The sequence below is a fragment of the Myotis myotis genome, unplaced genomic scaffold (genome assembly GCF_014108235.1).
Source record: "Myotis myotis isolate mMyoMyo1 unplaced genomic scaffold, mMyoMyo1.p scaffold_m19_p_3, whole genome shotgun sequence".
Lineage (NCBI taxonomy): Eukaryota > Metazoa > Chordata > Mammalia > Chiroptera > Vespertilionidae > Myotis > Myotis myotis.
In genome coordinates this window covers 87126171-87146592 of record NW_023416335.1, presented here as the reverse complement: position 1 = coordinate 87146592, position 20422 = coordinate 87126171, and the positions used below count along the sequence as shown (strand labels likewise).

Genomic DNA, 20422 nt, shown 5'->3' with positions numbered 1-20422 from the left:
AATGTATACCTCTACTTGCCGCAGGCTCAAAGAACAATATATAATCTTGAACGGTTATTTATTTCATGATTTTTGTCTCAATCTAAATGATCTTAAATTTTTTGGAAGGGATTTTGTCTGGTATATTAGTGTACCAATTAGTGTAACAACTGGGGCCGTGCCTAGCTCATAGTAGGTGTTCAATAAAGTATTTGTTAAATTATATATATATATATATATATATATATATATAGTTTGTATATTTGAAAATTGTCACGCTTACATTTTTGTCTGAAAGGGTGTGCCTTTTTGTCTGGAAAGTGGGTTTGAGGGGAGAGGGTAACCTGAAGGTCAGTTTCTTAGTGTAATTGGTAAACACAAATAAGTATTATGTATTTTCATGTTATTGCAAACAGATTTATTTTGGCTACATATTAAAAATTGTGTGGAAAAGTAAGACACTAATAGAGTAGAGTAACATATGAAACACAGGTTGCTCAGATAGGAGATTAATTACATATGTTTTTTAATAATAGTGAAAAATTCACAAGAAAATTAATATGGACTATATGACAGTTGTGCTTTTTCTAAACAATTAGATATTAGGAGGGAGGGACAAATTTCAGTGCACATCACGTTATTCTGTAGAAGTATTGTAGCATTAGCAAAGCTATTTTAATGGTGAGAAAACGGGAATAAAAGAGGTTATCAAGATTTGAGCCAGAGCCCTGGTAATTTTATCTTTTAGAGGAGTGGTAGGGAACGTCCAGTCCATAGGACATATAAAGCCCTCAAAATCATTTGATCTGGCCTTGTCAAAGCATTAAGGGTGAGTTAATTAAATGTGTGACAAAATGTAGCAGGCTAATTTTTGAGTTGACAATTTTATGTGGCCCAAGAATGATGTTACAAATATCCAAATAGCCCTTGGCAGAAAAGAGGGTTCCCCACCCCTGTGAGAGAAATATGTAATTCCCAAAGTTGAATAAGTGGAAAATGTTTAGGAGAATATTTTCTTGCCTGATGAAGAGTGGAAACAGGTAAGGGGAAGAAAGATAAAGAGCTACAGGATTCCTGTTTTTATTTCTCATCTCTGGGTACAAAGTTAACTTATCTTTCCAAGGCTTCATATTCTAGAATTACGTCTTATATAAAATGATATCCAACTTTGACAGACTATTTTAGTAGGGAGATAAATGTTGAGGGTAAAATATTTAGGTTTTTAAACATAAATTATTTAAGAAAATTGATTTATTTGGGGTCTTTTTACTTAGTATTAAATATTTCATGTGACTTCATTTTGCTAGCTTTAGTTTACTGAAACTGAGCTCTTGCATGTCATTTTTTATTTTTCTCTTGATATGAAGTCTTATCTACTTAATGAAGATGTCTTATGAAAAGTGTACTTCAAGGAATGAAATGCTGTTTATAATATATGCTGTTACCAAGGTAAAGACCAAATTTTATGAATTTACTTTTTATAAAAGGAAAAAATAACTTAAAGTATTTAATACATTTAAAAATTTGATTAAATATTTAACTGTATTAACTTATTAAGGTGACCTAGGAAAAATACTTTTCTTTTCCTCACATTATGCATTTTTGTTTTCCTAACTATAGCAAAGTGCTTGGCACATAGTTGGCTTTCCTTAAAATTTTGATGTAGAAATAAATATGCTACTTAAAAGCTTCTAAGAAACTAATTATGCAATAGTCTATAAACATGGAATATTTAATGGTTTTATTCTCTTTTTTCCCTAAAAGAAAAAAAAATATTTTTGTATCTTTAGGTGCTAATGTGAGTTTAAAAAAATAAAACCTTGGAGTAAAGTAGCAGCACATAATGGTTTGTGGGTTTTGAAAAGGTGCAGGCCATATTGTGCTGCCTCAAAAATACAAGGATCTGATCTTCTGAAGAAAATGTATTTGTTTTAACTCTTCATAACTCCTATGATAGTGATGTCAACAGTGCCTTAGCAGCACGTAAATATTGGCGTTAAGATTCTAAATTATCTCCAGTATTAACTGTGCTGCTGAAGTAAGGTTGACCATATTCTACAGTCATATTTTAATATATATTAATATTACTAATGAACTTTCTGTTTTATTGATAGTATATTTTCAGTGTTATTAATAATCCTGTTATGTTTATAATTCTATAATCTATAAAAATTAGTACTAACTTCTCAGATGTATTATGTATATTAAAATAGTATAATTGCAATTTAATAATTGTGTTGAATGCCATCAAGAGTTTATTGAAAGAGCTTATACATCAAATAAATATTTCTTAATGCACATTTATATTCAGTGTAAATATACAGATTTTTACATATGATTAAACAAATATTCATTTCCCTTTGTTTCTCTAGTAAAATGAAATTACTTGAGAGATACTTATCTCACAGTTAAATGTACATTATAACATATACATTTTGGAAAGAACTTAGACTATTTAATAATGTTTCTAAATATTTCCTTATAAGGAAGGGGAAAAATAATGAAATGTGAATTAAATTCCTGAAATTCTGAGTCTCAAAGTGCACTTAATCATAATTTTCAAGGTAGGAAAAATCTTACAGATGATCAACCTATTCCTGGGATAACTTAGGAAACAACTCAAATTAAGTAAATTAAGTAATTTGCTATTTATGACAGATTAGAATCTTAATCCTATGTCTGACTTTATGTTCTCATATTTTTTCCTGTTATTATTAATTTTTTTTTTTTAATAGCCAAAGATTTTTGTTTAACAAGTCGAAAACGAACATCTTGCCCTGGCCGGTGTTCCCAGTGGAGTGTCGGCCATCTCAACGAGGTTTCAATTCCCAGTCTAGGGCACTTAACCTGGGTTATAGTTGGCTCCTGGCCCTTGGTCAGGACATGCAAGAGGCAACCAGTCAATGTGTCTCTCTCACATTGATGTTTTCTCTCTCCCTCCCTCCCTTCCAGTCTCTCTCTGAAAAAGCAATGAAAAAAAATATCCTCATCTGAGGATTAACAAAAAGACAAACTGTGTGTGTGTGTACACATACATATATACATACGTGTGTGTGTGTATATATGTACATATATATTAAGGCCTTGTTTGCTTTTTTATCCCAAAATTTAACTTCATAGTAACACCAAAAATTAATTTTATAGATGCAAACACAGTAAAACATTTTAATTAAAATTTAAAGCAATATGTTTTCTTTACCTTTTATTTTTTATTTGTTGGAGTTTCATTAAGTCATTAAACTAAAACTTGATGTTCAGGATGAGACAAGTGTGTTTGTGTAGTGTGCCATACTTCTGGTTTTATTTCCTGCCAGGAATATCTTACCCTTTTCTATATAACCAAGCAGGAAATATACAAAATAAAAGAAGTTCTTAATGAATAATTTCCAATTTCAATTGTCAATTTTGGAAGCACTGAAAGTATATTAGATGTAATTTAAGGAATTGTATTCAAGTATCTTTTGTTTAAATTCTAATTTGAAGGTAAATATTATATAAGACATTTTTTAGAACAACCTCACTTTTTTCCAGCAATTTTTTGTCTCAAGGAAGCAATACACCATATTGTTAGAATTAAATGCAAGCTGTCACATTGAAATAATATTGCTTGGTGCTTTCATAAATCATTCATCAAGCTCTTAACCTGTTTCCTTTACTTCATTTCAACCATTTTATGAAAGACTGTACAAATATATGATAGTTTTTGGTTTCACTAAAAATATTCCAGCGTCTAACACATAGATGCTTAGAAATAGTTACTGAATGAATTACATAGTTTGTCTAATATTTTCCAGAACACCCCAGGAGTTAGATTTCTTTTATTGCTTTCTTTATGTTTTTCTAAATGAATTTGAAGTCAAATTTTACGAAATTATATTTAATCTGATCTTCCTTCTAAATGACAGAGGAAACTTGGATTTTACATTTACTAGGTGAATATTTATATATAGGTGCTGCAGGTATGAAGAAGGTCCATTTGGGGCTATTATAGCTAAAAGAAAACTTTCTTGTTTTAATCCGGATAATAGATTTTAAAAAATTTGAAATATTGGGAGAGTAAGACAATATTGCATTGAAATTTATTGTAGCTATGCAGTTTCTTTCCAGCCTTTTATTATAGAAGAGGAAATAGCCTGTCAGTACCTGATGAAACAGGTAATTCAACAGGACTGGAAGCTTTATTTGTAAAAGTTAATATAATTCCATCTTTGTGTAATTTTGAAACAGAACAAATAGTAAAATAAAATGTTAATCTTAATTTGGCTATTTATTTTGCAAGGAAGAAAGAGTTACATATGAGTATATATTTTTTTTCATTTTTCCCATCTTCTTTGGAAAAAAATCCTAATCTTTTTTATTCAGGTTCTTTTTTTAAGTTGATGCCAAATAATTCCAGCTTTGATCATCTTAAATGTTATTTGGAGTATAGATTGAGTTTAGTGATAACTCAGAGTGCTGCAGGCAAGTATCCAGGAGACAAGAAGAGGAATATTCAACAATTCAGTTTGCATCCTATATTCAAATGAAAATCTCTTAAGATTACACATGTTGATATGTGATAGATTTGAAAATTTGGCCATAGACTAACTTTCATGTTTAAGTTGATTTTCTTCATTTATATATTCTTTGGTTACAGAATTATAGATGTTTTAAGCAACTAAGTATTATAACTGATACGAGCCCATCTTAGGTACAATTGGATTAGCAAGACTATACTTTCATAAACTGTGATCTCTAAAGTTATATATATATATATATATATATATATATATATACACATACACACATGTGTATATATATATATATATATATATATATATATACATGTATATATATATATATATGTATGTATGTATTTAGAAGTTGACATTCTAATTCAATTTTTTTTTTCCTTTTGCAGGTGGATATTACTATCCCTTATTTATGGAAAAAGTTTTATTCTAAGTGTTGTTTCTCATTGAGTATTAACTAAAAGGAGAAAAATTAATGTCCTAAACTTTTGAGATAGATTTGGTTCTAGTAAGTGTTTAGATATATTACTTTGTATATCTGGGAGAAGAAATAAGAGACCATCATACATTTCCAGCTTTAAAAAAATCTTATTTTCTTCTATCAAGGAAATTTTACAGTTTAGAATAAAAGTTTCTGTTTAACTTGAGCTCTTTAATGAAGCATTAATTCCTCCACCAGAAATTTAAGAGTCTATGTTCTTACCATGTTTATTTATAAAATATAACTCATGAATTTCTGATGTCTTTTTTTTAGGCTATATGCTATGAAGAAAATGTTGGCAAATAAATAAATTTAAACCTCTTCTGTTAAATTTCCGTGCAAGGTGACAAGTTAGTTGCTGTTTTTTGTCTTAATTATACTGAAATTAAATTCATTCATAATTTCTATTTGGGTCTATTTCTTGATTAACACATGCAACATGAGTAATTAACTTAGATTAGCATATTAATGAGCACAGCTCCCCTTAATTCGGTGGGATTTTGAATAATCTGATAGTTATTTTCATATGATTGGACTTTTATGTTTTGGAAAAAATGTAAACTGCCTGTAGAATCTTGTAATCCTATCTAATAATAGAGAAACATGGTAATTAGCTGTAACTTCGCTATCCTTCCCATTGGCTACTCAGCAAGATATGCAAATTAACTTCCAGCCAAGATGGTGGCTGGCAACCAGGCAATTGAAGCGAACATGAGGCTTGCTTGCTCCAGTGACAGAGGAAGCCAAGGTTCCCCACCTGCCGCCGCCTGGCTCTGAGCTCCTGAAGCAGCAGCTCCAAAAGATACAATGTTTCAATTATAGAAGCTAAAAGATGGTGGTCAATTTGCATATACCAGTTGCGAGGGAAGACTGAGGACAACATGGAGGCCAAGCAGTACTGAAGGGAGCTAAGTAGAGGCCTTGAGGACAGAAACGGAGCCAAGGCTGTGGTGGTGGGAGGCGGAAGGTGGGAGGGCAAGACCAGCCACAGTGGCTGCGAGCCGGAGCGGCAGCGGCTTGGAGGGAAGGGGCAGCGCCTGGGAGTGGGAGGGGAAACCCATCACAGTGCCTGGAAGCGGGAGGGGAAACCCAGCAGGAGTGGCTGGGAGCGGGAGGGGAACCCCAGCCGCAGCGGCTTGGAGTGGGAGCGAAGCCCGCCTCAGTGGGTTTCGCTCCCCTCTCTGCTTGGCTTCAGCCGCTGGAAGCCCTATTTTTGCAGGAATCTTCCTGCAACGGGCCTCTAGTTATTTATATTTATCTTATGCTATAGGGTTAGATTTTTTTTGAGAAATTGTGTTGAAAAAATTTTAAGCCACTTTTATACTAAATGTTCGTCAATTTAGTTAACTTGTTATTAAAGGTACTAGAGACCTGGTGCACAAAAATTTGTGCACTCGGGGGAGGGCGGGGGGGTCCCTCAGCCCAGCCTGTGCCCTCTCGCAGTCTGGGACCCCTTGGGAGATAACGACCTGCTGGCTTAGGCCTGCTCCTGGGTGGCAGAGGGCAGGCCCAATCCCTAGGTGCAGCCCCTGGTCAGGCAGAGCAGGGCTGACTGGGGAGTTGGGGCGCCGCCCCGTCATGCACAGAGCAGGGCGGATCGGAAGGTTGCGATGCCACCCTCAGTCACGCTCAGGTTAGGGCCGATTGGGGGGTTGGGGCACCACCCCCTGTCACATTCAAGGCAGGGTCGATGGGGAGGTTGGGGCACTGCCCCTGTCACGCACAGAGCAGGGCCGATCGGGGTTGGGGAGCTCCCCCCTGTCACGCACAGATCAGGGGGTTGGGGCGCCGCACCCTGTCACACACAGAGCCGCAGGGCGATCAGGGGGTTGGGGAGCTCCCTCCTATCAGGCACAGAGCAGGGTTGATCAGGGGGTTGGGGTGCCTTCCCCTGTCATGAACAGAGCAGGGCGAATAGGGAGGTTGTGGCCCCGCCCCCTGTCACACACAGAGCCCCAGGGCGATCAGGGGGTTTGGGTGCTGCCCTGTCACGCTGATCCCGGTGCCGGGAGGCCTCGCGGCTCCACTGATCCCGGTGCTGGGAGGCATATTACCCTTTTACTATACAGGATAGAGGCCTGGTGCACAGGTGGGGGCCAGCTGGTTTGCCCTGAAGGGTGTCCTGGATCAGGGTGGGGGTCTCCACTGGGGTGCCTGGCCAGCCTGGATGAGGGGATGATGGCTGTTTGCTGCTGGTCACACCCCCTTCAGGGTGGGGGTCCCCCCTGGGGTGCCTGGCCAGTCTGGGGGAGGGGCTGAGGGCTGTTTTCAGGCTGGCGGGTGACTGAAGCTCCCAACCGCTTCTTTTTTTCTTTTTTTTTATTTTATTCTGGGCCAGCTTTAGCTCTGAGGCTTGGCTCCAGCTTTTAGGCCTCAGCTGCTGAAAGCAGGTATCTGGTTTGTTTGGGGTCTATAATCGAAACACTGTTTCAACTCCAGCTCTGAGATCCCAGCTAGCTGAAAGCAGGTTTCTGGGGTTTTGTTTAGCTTCGATATTTGTAACAATGTTTCAAACTGCAAGCTCAGAGGCCGGCAGCGGCAGGCAGGGAACGTTGGAGTCCTCCGTTACTGAAGCAAGCAAGCCTCATGTTCGCTTCAAGCTGCCTGGCTGCTGGCCACCATCTTGGCTGGCAGTTAATTTGCATATCTTGCTGATTAGCCAATGGGAAGGGTAGCGGATGTACAGCTAATTACCATGTTTCTCTTTTATTAGATAGGATTCTATATATCTTTGTTTTATAACTTAACCACTTAGCATGGTTTATTCTACTAAAGAGTATCTTTAGAAAGTGGTAGAAATTTTAAATCACCCCAGAGATTGTTTCCTTCTGTATCTCATTATTTTATAATCTTTGGGAATGCTCTTATATATGGAAGTAACATTTCAAGGATATAAGTTCTTATAGTGCTACTAAAACTTCTTTGTCTGGACTTAATTCATATGATAAATAGTAAACTATAAAGAATTTTTTTTTGTTCCCATGTGAACAGTTTAAAATATAATTTTAGCCTGAAACAATGAAGGTAGAATATTTGTTGTTTGGTAGTATACATCGAGAAAGTTTAAGTACATCACTTCTTAAGAGAATTTGTAAGTTTTAACATAGTGTGTATAGATTTTCATATTTGTATTTTCTGGCAGTGTGAAAATGCTAATGTTGGACAAGGAACATTAAAAATAGATTTGAGCCCTAACTGGTTTGGCTCAGTGGACAGAGCATCGGCCTGTGGACTGAAGGGTCCCAGGTTCGATTCCGGTCAAGGGCATGTACCTTGGTTGCGGGCACATCCCCAGTAGCGGGTGTACAGGAGGCAACTGATCATTGTTTCTCTCTCATCGATGTTTCTAACTCTATCCCTCTCCCTTCCTTTCTGTAAAAAATCAATAAAATATATTTTTTAAAGAACTTAAAAAAAATAGATTTGAAACATTTATATATAGAAAGTAAGGTACAAATTTACTTACGTTATGTAGGTACTGGGGATCAGCACTGAAAAAACAAATTCCAACCTTCATGGAGCTTACAATCTTGGGAGTGAGGTGTGGGTAACAGAGTACACAACATTAATAGGTACCATAGTGGCATGTCAGATGGTGATAAATTCTATGGGGAAAAATAAATCAAGGGCTGTGGGAGGGATGGCATGAAGGTGTTTGGAAAGCAGGAGAGGCATATTTTAAATAGTATGATGAGAAAATGCTTCACAGAGATGACATTTGAACAAAGACATAAACCATAAGGGAGCACACCATTAGGTATCTGGGAGAAGAGGCTTTCAGGTAGATGACATAGCAACTATAAACACATTTCTGGTATAGGAAGGAGGTCTGGAAGGCTATGATCAATTATACAAGAGGGAGAATCGTAGCTCATAAGATCAAAAACTTTATAGGGGGCAGATGTTATGACTGCTTAAGCTTTTAGCTTAATCTACAGATTTAATTTTTCATTCATTTGGTTTCCTCTAAGCCTATTTGATCTTTGTAAATATAACATAATAGTTTTATGAATCAGACTCAAGGTTAATAACCTCCATTTGAGACCATTTAGAGTATAAAAAGTGTTTGGTTGGTTAATAGATATATGTGTGATGATCAGGTTTTTGCAAATTGTGCTTTGATGACTCTGAAATTGTTTTCCACTTGACCAGTTTAGTCAAAGCTAATGGCTCCAAGGAACACACTGAACTTGTTCATGTTTGTCATTTACCCAAACATTGTCTTTGACACCATTCTTAGAATTGCTACCATAGTTAAGTACTTCGTTATTTCTTGCTTATTCTTATTTTGCAGCATTTTAGCTCGGGAATTCTTTGCCTATAATTGTTTCATCATCTGCTACAGATATCCCATTAACTTAACCTTCCTAAAACACTGCTTTGTATTGGATGAAATTCAAATTTTTTAGCTTGTACCTCATGATCTTGCCCCAATATTTTCTAAAGTTTTTCCATATTTCTTCAAGTGAACTAGTCCTGATACATGCATTTTTCTATCTCTTTGCTTTTCAGTAATTTCTGTTTGCTATTTCCTGACTTTAATAGTCTGGCACTAGTCCTCCTCCTGATGATACGAACAATTTATATCCCTAGTTCTTAACCTTATTCTCTGACTTAACACACCTGAGGAACATAACACTTTTATCATTAATTGTACCTCATTTATTCATACATATTAACCTTTAAAATGTATTAGCAATATGAACAAAAATTTTAATTTTAAGAAACAAAATGAAGAAAAAGCAGCTTGACTAAGATATCCAGAACTTCGAAACATCAGCCTAAATATTAGGTCCCAAAGTTCAGATATTAGTTCTATTCTGACAAGTGGTATAGTTGATTATTTTCTGTTATATGAAAAACTATATATCAATCACATAAGAATGTGGAGTAGCCATAATGTATTTTTAGGATTTTAGCACATTAGAATAATTATTTCCCTTTTCTAATATTGTAAAAACAGTTAATAAATATACTCTTAAGAAGTAGTCCATGTGTTTATTATAATGTTTATATTAAAAGATTGGAAGAGTTATTTTAGGTGTCTAACAATTAAAAGCTGATTAAATAACATGTTAAATGGCATACTGTCTGAATAATTCTGGCAAAGAGGTCTCAGGGAAGGCTCTCATTGGCTTGTTTCTAGGATATGTCCATTCCTGAACCAATCACCATGGTCGGGGGGGGGGGTGGAGTATAAATGGAGTACTCTGATTGGCTGGTCTAAATCGCGCCTACCTAGTGGTGGGGATGGTCAGGCCTGCTCAAACCACATGGAATAAGTTCCTGGAAGAGAGGAGAAAACAGGCTGGAGAGCAAAAAATAATATATTGTGATAAGTAGTACTATTCAGACTTACTCAATATAATGTAGTTATATTAATGAGCTAGGAGTTGTTCATGATTAAGTGAAAAAGGTTACCAAATAGTACAAATGAACTAATTAGAAGAATACATTTGCTAAACTTACTGGTTTATTATGGGTGTGAGATCAATCGTATTAGCATGGCAGGGGAGGGGTGTGCTATAAATAAGAATGTATGATTGCGAATGGAGGAAAGTTTGTTTTTTCTTTTTTAAAAAATATATTTTTAATTGATTTCAGAGAGGTAGAGAGAGAGATAGAAACAACAATGATGAGAAAGAGTCTTTGATCGGCTGCCTCTTGTACGCCCCACACTGGGATCAAGCTCCCAACTCTGCCATCTGCCCTGACCGGAAATCAAACTGTGACCTCCTGGTTCATAGGTCAACACTCAACTGCTGAGCCAGGCCAGCTGTGCAGAATGAGAAATCCTTAAAAAAAAAGTAGTTATTTGAAGCAGCCTTACCACCATGGAAATCTGTAATGGAAATCCTACTGGGTTTGGGAACTGTACAAGTGATAATGAAGGATATTATCATGGGAAGAATTTGAACAGATAATTTCAAAAATTAAATCATTTAAAAAATAAGGTCATTTTAAAATAAGCTTTAGGGGAGCAATCTACTCTGTTGTCAAAGGAATGTTAAAAAAGGAATTCTCGAAGCCTTAGCTGGCTTGGCTCAGTGGATAGAGGTTTGGCCTGTAGACTGAAGGGTTCTAGGCTCTATTCTAGTCAAGGGCATGTAACTTAGTTGCAAGCTCTGGCAACCAATCCCTGTGTGTCTCTCACATCAATGTTTCTCTCTCTGTGTCTCTCCTCCCACTCTCTAAAAATCAATGGAAACACATCCTTGGGTGAGGATTAACAACAAAAAGAATTCTTGAATTTGTTGAGAGGTTTTTCTGTCATTTTCCTACTCTTCAAGCCCCAGACCTCAAAAGGTAAGTATAAGAAACGGAGTATATAAATCTATTTTAATTTTGAAACTATATTAACAAACTAAAGGAAAGTCTGACTTTAGTGTATTTAATAGCACAACAAAACTGACTTTCAAGTCTAAAAATTAAGTATTTTTCTGTTTAAAATGAAGTTTGTTTTAGTTTTTCTTAGGGTAAAAGTAATACATGAACATATAGAAATGTCAGAAAGGGCAAAAATTCTATTTAAAAATCACAGTTTTACCACCCAATGGCAACTACTATTTGGCTTTATTCCCTTCTAGTTACATAGTTGGATTAGCAAATTTTTTTTTCTTAACCTGATTCATAAGAGACTAACGGGAGCATCTCCCTCTTGAGATAGGCTCTGGCCCAGAAATTTTTTCTTTACATTTATCTAAAATATACCTGAAAAATACCATGAATTGTAGAATTTGTTCCATAATATTTAAATACATAAAATTTCTCAAGATGTTTTAGTAAACTTGAGCATATGAGATGTTTTATCCTGTGGCTTCCTCTGCCACACTTGCTTATCATCCCCACAGGTACCTTCCCATAGTGTGAGAAGCATTCTGATGCAAGGGAAATCATTGAAGGTTTTTTAAACAGGAGAGTAAGGAAAATACTGACTCAAGATTTGCTCAAAAGGAAATCTAAGATCAGTATGAATTTCTTTTGTACCCCAATCATCACACCAAATTTATCAAAAAGCTGAGCTCTTTGGAAAGGATGGAATTTACATTTGATAATCAAAAAACCTTTAAGAATAGTTATTGACATTTCAGTTTGAACATGTGGCTATGGTTTAAAAAAATGTAAACATGACACAAACATGAATTCAGAGTGTATGACCTATCTGTTACAGTGCCCCATTTAGAATGTAAGCAAAAATGGTATGTCTCAACCTATTTTTCTCACGTGCTAATATTTTATAATTTAAAACTCTTAAGAACTAGGAGTTTAATTTGGAAAGGCAGGTTTAGAATCTGAAAATTGGTCTGGCCAGTGTAGTTCAGTGGTTGGGTGTTGACCCATGAACCAAGAGGTCCCTGCTCAATTCCCTCATTATGGACTCTATCCCCAGTGGGGGGTGTGCAGGAGGCAGCCAATTGATGTCTCTCATTGATGTTTCTATCCTTTTCTCCCTAAAATCAATAAAAGCATATTTTTAGAATATGAAAAATTGGCTAATAAAATAAACTATATTATTTGGGAGTCTAAAAATCTGAGGGCAGTGGTGTTTGTCATCAAAACAGGCCTATGGTACAGATTCCAAGTCAGACCCTGTTATGCCATTTTTGTCAGCATTTTAATGGGTATTGCATCCTTTGGGGGGAAAAAAAGGAAAATATCCAAATAGGGATTATGGACCAAATAAGTCCATAATAGTTATTGTACCATTTTGAATAGGTGATTCTTAGATGAGTTTATGTCTAAAACTCCAGGAATTTGGAACTTTGAAAATGGGTGACTTCTTTTTTCTTCATACTTTTACTCTTCAGGAAGAATTTGGTGATTTTATAATACTTACTAGAGGCCTGACCTGGTGCATGATTTTCATGCATAGGTAGGGTCCCTAAGCCTGGCTGGCGATCAAGTCCAATCTGTGGGGCAATCAGGGGGGCCCCCACTGGCACCTGCCTTGGCTAGCCTGGTGCCACCCACTCACCGGCCCTGCCCCCACCACCGCTGCTGGTTGCCTCCCTCTGGGACGACTGGCGGAGTGATGGGGGGGGGGGCTGCTCACACCCCTGCCATTCAGTCATTTTGCATATTAGGCTTTTATTATATAGGATATACATTAAGAAAATAAATTTCTAAAAAGAAAAAAAGACCTTCACTATAATCTTTCCTGTTTTAAACAATACCAGATGGTCTTAGTTTCTGAATAGCCAAATTAGATAATTTAATTTGGAGTTTAGGTAAAAGTTCAACAGATTTAAAAACTAGCATGGAAATTATTTAATATTGCTATATGCTAATAAATGCATGTTCATTGGAAGACTTAGTGTATATGGCTTATGTTAGGCCCACATGTAGAGTAAATGTGAACTAAGAGGGCATTCAGAGAATTGAAAAAATGAGGTGTTCAGATATATTAAGGAGTGATTGAAAAAGAAAAGACAAATTTTGAGACTTCTTTATTCTGTATTGTACTGGATGACAGAACAGTAGATCGAGTTTCAGTATTTTATACCAACTGGATATATGCATTAGACTGATATACCAGGAATCTTTAAAGTAACTAAATAAGAGGGGAGGGGGAGTAAGATTTAAAGACATTTGAAATGAAAATACATCAGCTGAACAAATTCTTGCCTTTAAAATGTGTGCTAACAAAGGACAATTTTTTTTTTCCAGGAAGTGGGGGAGGGGAGAAAGAGAGAGAAACATCAGTGATGAAGGGAATTATCAATTGGCTGCCTCCTGCATGCCCTCTATTGGGGATCAAACCCGCATACTGGGCATGTAACCTGACCAGGAATTGAACCCTGACCTCCTGAATCATAGGTGGATGCTCAACCACTGAGCCATGCCCGGCTGGGCCAAAGGGTGATTTTTTACTAAAGGAAATTATAGGGAAACTTCCTGTTTTGTTTTGTTTTGTTTTGTTTTAGGACAGTATTTACTGAAAATAACCATTGTTTTAACAGAACTGACAGTATCTACAAAAGGTATTCTTAAGAAATTCCAGGAGCATGTACCACTTGTCTGGAAACTATGAAATAATGAAAATGTTAACATTTTCATTAAGTACTAGAGTTGGAACATTTTTTTAATATTAAAGGCTTTTATAAGTTGTCATTTGTTTTCAAGGAGGGTTACTTTTATTTTAGAGAGAGAAACCAATTTGTTGTTCCACATATTTATGCATTCATTGTTTGATTCTTGTATGTGCCCTGACTGGGAATAAAACCCACAACCTTGGTGTATTGGGACAATGCTCTAAACAGCTGAGTTACCCAGACAGGGCCCAAGAGGGTACCTTTTAAAGGCTTTTGGACAAATCCAGTATAGAACTAATCATATGTTTTCATTTTCCTTGTAAGACTTCCAAGAAGAATAAGTTTGAATAATTTGAATAAACAGGAAGGAATCGATTCTACAGAAAAATTTTAACCATACTGTTTTGATTCGAGGAGATGGGTTATAATGGGGTATTATTTGATGTTTGTATTTTAGGATGTATGGATATTAAGACTGAAAAGTCATAGCTGGGGCTTTATACCTCTCTCTGAATTCTCCTCCTGTAGTTAAATATAAGGGAATTCAGTTTCAATTGGAGCTTTTCTCATCTTACTAGGCACATACTAGGTGCTCAGCTAATTATTAAGTGGGGTATTCCCAGGAACATCAATCTCACTCTGAAATTGGCAGTGGATCTAGTTGATTCTGGCATCAAATATGCAGTAAATAGTCATTCTATATATCATTACCAGTCATGAACCCAAATCATTGTTGAGACTTGATTAGACAATGCTATGGCTTGGCTGAAAAGATAATTTTTATGAAAACACCTTTTTAATGCAGGCTTTTTAGTTTTTACAGTTCAAGTACTTTTCAGACTACTGTGCTTCTCTTCCAAATTATATGAGATTTTTGATATGAGAGAATTGTAAATATAATAATGAACATCAACCCTGGCACATGTATTAATGTTTATTTGCCCCTCTGGGAAATAGGCCAGTAAGTTGTTATTGTTTATTTTAAGTGCTTAATTTAGTGAAAAGTACCCAAATCAATCAAATCAAAACAGCTTAACACCATAGGGTTGTTGATTTTTTTTAAGTGCATATAGAAACCACTCAAGCTTTAGATGCTGCTATAAATGATAGGAGTAACAACTAACACATTGATTGTGTAATCCTTTGCCAGAAATTTTAATAACCCATTTAATTCTCATAACCATGTTATGAAGAAGGTACATTATTATCCTTATGTAATAGGTAAGGAAACTGAATCAAGGGGAAATAGTATGCTTAATGTCATAACTAGTAAGTGGAGTCAGGATTCAAGCTCAGGTGGTTTGATTGCAGAGCTCATGCTCAGTAATATCTATATCCTTTGTCTTATAGCCAACAAGAGATGGGGGGGGGGGGACAAAATTAACATATTAAGCCATAGAATGCAAAATGATAGTGATAGCTTCCAAAGAATGTCTTACATATAGGTTTGTATTTGGTAGTTCTATACCAAGCCCAAGTTATTTCCTCAAATATTCCAGGATGCTACTTCTGTTCCCTGCAAGAAAACATGCTTTTAGAAGTGTGTTTCAGTAACACTGGATATGGGTGTTTGTGTATGGTCCTCCTGTAGGTATGTGTGCCCCATAGCTATACATGCTGATATGTGAATTCAGTCAGCTCTTAATTTAATAGTCATCTCCTGAGAAAACTGCCCCTGCCCAACTATCCATAGTAAGCCTACACAATCTATAGGTCGTACTTGATTGTATTGTTTTTAAGGCATTTACAGCATCAAATGTTGTCATCTCGCTTAAGCACACTGTCTCTCAGGAAGCTCATCAAAATCTAAGAAAATGGACCTTTTGTAACTAAAAGGCTGCAGACAAACTACATAATACATCTAAATTATAAACATTTTGGAGATTACCTATCTCTAAGCTATGAGATACACTTTAAAAATATTTTCTGTCAATGGGACTTCAGGCTTAATGATCATTAATTTAATTCTGTCTCATAGAGCAGTTCCAGGCAGTATAACCTTCATAAACATTCTCAGGTATTACTCAGAAGGGCAACCTCCTCCTACTCCCTCCATATACACACATAGAAAATTAACTCCCTTTTCTGTATTATCACCCTTATAATAGCTTTATTATTACTTATGATACATCATATTGTGATTATTTTCTTCCTTATTTGTTGTACTATTAGGCAATAAGCCTAATAGGTTTGAGCCCAGAGACTATCTTAACTCAGCTCATTTGATGACTAATGTAGCTGATGACCTCACATAGCACTCAGTAATATAGAATACATTGGTACCAATTTTAATATGGCTACTCAAAACAATTCACTGATCAGGTAGCCAGAAATTAGATCTTACTTTTCAGTGGAATTCTCCCAGGCTCAAGTCAAATCTATTTAAATAGATCACTTATATCAACTACATTGAAGGGCCAAAAAGAATGAGAAACATGAAATAGTACTTGCCAGATAATATAAAGTTTTATATGTGAAATAATTCTTTGTTGGGACCTTTATTTCTCATTGAAATGATATACTAGTTAAGGAATTTTACAGCATATTTTATCTCTTACCAAGAAATTTTGACATATCTGATGTAAATCTTAAGAAAAATTGTCTCTAGCAGACTGAAATGGATTCCCACATGTTCTTTCTGAGAAGTTATGAGAAAGCACTATGAAGGTCAGGAATAGTTAGTTTTGCAACCATCTCAATTTGGGTTTATTTAAAAAATTAAATACTTTTTAAAGTATTAAAATTATTTAATGGCTAATTTTTCTGCTTCATCCATGGTGTTCAGATGTGTTGCCCTGCATTGGGAAATTATCTGGCTTCTAAGCTCTTTTGTTTGGGGTTATCCAAAGATATTCCCAAATGAACTGAAACCTAGCCTTAATACCCTGCTTGCTTTATGCAGCCTCTTGAGTCGATTTCACATGATGGTCTCTGTTGCTCTCCATAGTTAATTCCTCCCAAATTAGGCAAGACCCGCCTTCCAGTGAACTATTTGGGTGTTTTATAGTTAACAAATGTATTTTTTTATAATTTACCTGATATGTCTGCTACTCTAAAATACTTTTTATTTTTAAGAAGTTTTCTAAAATTAACTTCACTGCCATTAACTATTCATTACCCTCTTCATTTAAAGATAAGAAAAAAGCGTAAGATATTGTTGCTTTAGAATAAGATTATGACATCAAGATTCTAAAATACAGCACATGGCACTGTGCCAACACATAGTTAACTTTAAATAGGTAATTGCTCATATGAATGAATCCAGAGAACTGTGAAAGAAAGCATGAGAATGATGAAATCATCTTAAAGTCTGATCTTGAATCTAGTCCTGAATAAAAGACCAGGAGAAGTCTGAAGAGTGGAAATTCCTTTTTTTTTTAAATATAAATTTATTTTTCATCTTGTTTCATTTCCTTTCTTAGTATGATAATCTTTTTACATTAAATCATGCTCTTTAAATTTTCATAATTTTAATTTACTCACTTGTATACAATATAATTTTACAATTTGTGGTATCTGATATTTCAAGTAACAATTTCCTTATAGATATAAGGACATTGAAATTAAAACATATCTGACACATGGCAGATACCTAATATGCCTTTCAGTTAATATTGAATGAGTTAATAAACTGATTTACGTAACATAGTGGTTTAAAAGGTAAGTCAGAATTTTTAGAATTTTGTTAGCAAATCTTATAATTTTAGAGCCTTCTCTGTTTTCAAAGTTTACTTTTAATATTTAATATTTTTATATATAATTTATCATAGTGGAAAAGATGAGAGTCATAGAAACACTAAATGGATTAGATTAAATCTTTTTAGACTATTCTTTTGGTTTTGTTATTTGCTCCTATGGAAAAGAAATTTTTCCAATAAAGGCATGTCTAAAGAAATAACTTAGAATTAGGATTCATTTAAGAATTCATATAAGAATAATGTGGAAAAACAAGTGATATAAATTAGAAGGGAAAATGTCCATTGGATTAATTTGATGAGTCAGGACATTAGAATCTAAATTATTTTCTACCATTTTGTCCTCATTTTTAAAGTCTCAGACAATGAAACTTTCATTGTATCAATCTCATTCAATGTGTGTACAGCTATTCATCTAATAAGTCACTTTGTTCAGAAGTACTTGCCTCTGACACTTATCTCTTCAGTGTCATCATCGTACATCTTATTAAGATAAGAAGCATGTGAGAAAAGTTAAAACTTTTCCACTGGTTAAGAAGACCATGAAATGAAGCAGAACAAAAGGTTATAATGCAGTAAAATGCACAAATTCATAATTTGTGAATATTATGTTTGGTTACTTTTCCAGAGGAATGACAATGCAAACAGAAGCTTACATTGTTCCTATCCCAGAGAAGTTAGTGTGATCATATACTTAAAAATTGGCTCTGCTGTGGGTTAGTTGTGTGACCTTGACCAAGTTGCTGTCTCTCCAGTCTTCAGTTTTAAGTAAATAAGAGGTTGAATTTGGTTATCTTGTCCCAAATTTTATAATCCTAGAACCGAGTTGTTTGCCTTTAATATAGGGTGGGGCAAAGGCAGTTTTACAGTTGTTTGTATGGAAAATAATATAATCTATATATATAAAGAGCCAGGGTCTGTAATGTCCACAACGACCAAGGCTCAACCAAACACCAGAAGTCAGTGCTGGGCTGCTGTGGCGACCCCGCACTAACTGCAGCTGGTGCCAGCACAGCAACCCAGCACTGACTGCCCAGGGGGCTGTGGATCAGGGCCCGAGAGAGGCCTTCAGAGAGAAAGAGGCAGGGTCTGATCCCCAGCATCTGTGGCACTGTTGATCAGCCGTTGCCTCTCTCTTTCCGGGCTTCGCCAACAGCCGCACCTATTTCTCTCCGGGCCTCCGCAGAGCTGCTTATCAACCCTGCCTCTGATCGGGCCCAGAGATAGGCCCAGAGACACTGACTAGCATAGAAACTGACCAATAAGAACCAAATCTGGGTGAACTGCGAAGGCAGAACCTAAGGTGGGGACTGAGGAGGGATCTTAAGGGCAACAGGGGTTTTAAGGGTTTTTAATGACCGGTTTGGCAGTATAGTGCATATGGCTGGCTATCAGTCCAGATATAGGGATGATGTGTTTTTGTCTCCAAGAGTATCTCCTGCTGAAAAAGCCCCCCCCCCCCCATTTAAGCAATCCTGTCCTATATGATCTATACTAATAAAAAGGTAATATGCTAATTGGACTGGGTCGACCGGCCATCTTCCAGGTGTCCACCTTCCTTCCAGACAATTCCATGGTGGTAGGGGCCAAGGCAGAGGCAGTTAGGAGCGATCAGGCCAGCAGGGGAGGGCAGTTGGGGGCGAGATCAGGCCAGCAGGGGAGGGCAGTTGGGGGCGAGATCAGGCCAGCAGGGGAGGGCAGTTGGGGGCGAGATCAGGCTGGCAGGGGAGGGCAGTTGGGGGTGAGATCAGGCTGGCAGGGGAGGGCACTTGGAGGTGAGATCAGGCTGGAAGGGGAGGGTAGTTAGGGGTGATCAGGAAGGCAGAGGCAGTGGGGGCAAGATCAGGCCAGCAGGGGAGGGCAGTTAGTGGCGATCAGGCAGGCAGGCAGGTGAGTGGTTAGAAGCCAGGACTCCCAGATTGCGAGAGGGCCTAAACTGGCAGTCAGACATCCCCCAAGGGGTCCCCAATTGGAGAGGGTGCAGGCTGGGCACCCCCCCCACCCCCCGCCTGCACAAATTTCGTGCACCAGGCCACTAGTTAATAAATAATAATACAAGAATAAACTTCATATTCACAACTGTAAACCTACTTTTGTCCAGCCTGGATATTTATTTTGCAAATAATCCTGTACACTGACATTACTCATAAAAGCAAAGGGAAAAGTAAAATATTGTAGATTTATGTGGAAACCTCTGGAAAGTATATGTTTAACTGCCATTATAGAAAAAAATTTAGGTTATATTACATACATGTGGTAGAGTAGGACAGTTTTATTCCTGCAAATCTATTTTTGAATAGTGTAAAGACCTGAAGTGGTGATAATCTGAGGTTCAAAATTCTATAAATGAGAGTGAATATAATATTACCTCATCAAAAATAGTTATAAAATACTACTTTAAATGACTTAAAAATTTTTTGTTTGCATTTTTAAGTGAGATAATCTTTTATTATTAAGGGCCTATTCTATGTCCAGTATTTCACTTTAGTCTAAAAAAAAATGATCTCTGTCAGCAAAGAACTTTTAGCCTAGATCAGGGGTGGGCAACCTTTTTGTGAGTGCGTGCCAAAACCAGCAAAATCTGACTCAAAATTCTTCTGCGTGCCAACCCTAATTTTTTGAGAACATGTTACGCCTACTTGATATCTCTTAAGGTGTATGTATGTGAAGAACCTTGAAGAAATAATAAAATTCATTCGAGCGACAAAAACACAGTATATGATG

At 36.4% G+C, this 20422-nt stretch overlaps 1 long non-coding RNA gene across 48 annotated transcripts in view; it reads left to right on the top strand.

Moving 5' to 3' along the window:
• LOC118650271 overlaps nt 1–20422 on the top strand; it is an 89822-nt gene that overhangs the window by 38567 nt on the left and 30833 nt on the right. For 23 of the 48 annotated variants that reach the window (XR_004965950.1, XR_004965933.1, XR_004965949.1 and 20 more), the window contains 4 exons: nt 1347–1428; nt 4880–4998; nt 5245–5321; nt 11196–11277. This is a non-coding gene — a long non-coding RNA (uncharacterized LOC118650271). Of the gene's footprint in view, nt 1–1346; nt 1429–2465; nt 2544–4067; nt 4135–4879; nt 4999–5244; nt 5322–11195; nt 11278–20422 lie in introns of all 48 variants that reach the window. The other 25 variants (XR_004965970.1, XR_004965972.1, XR_004965955.1 and 22 more) reach the window with 13 other exon arrangements.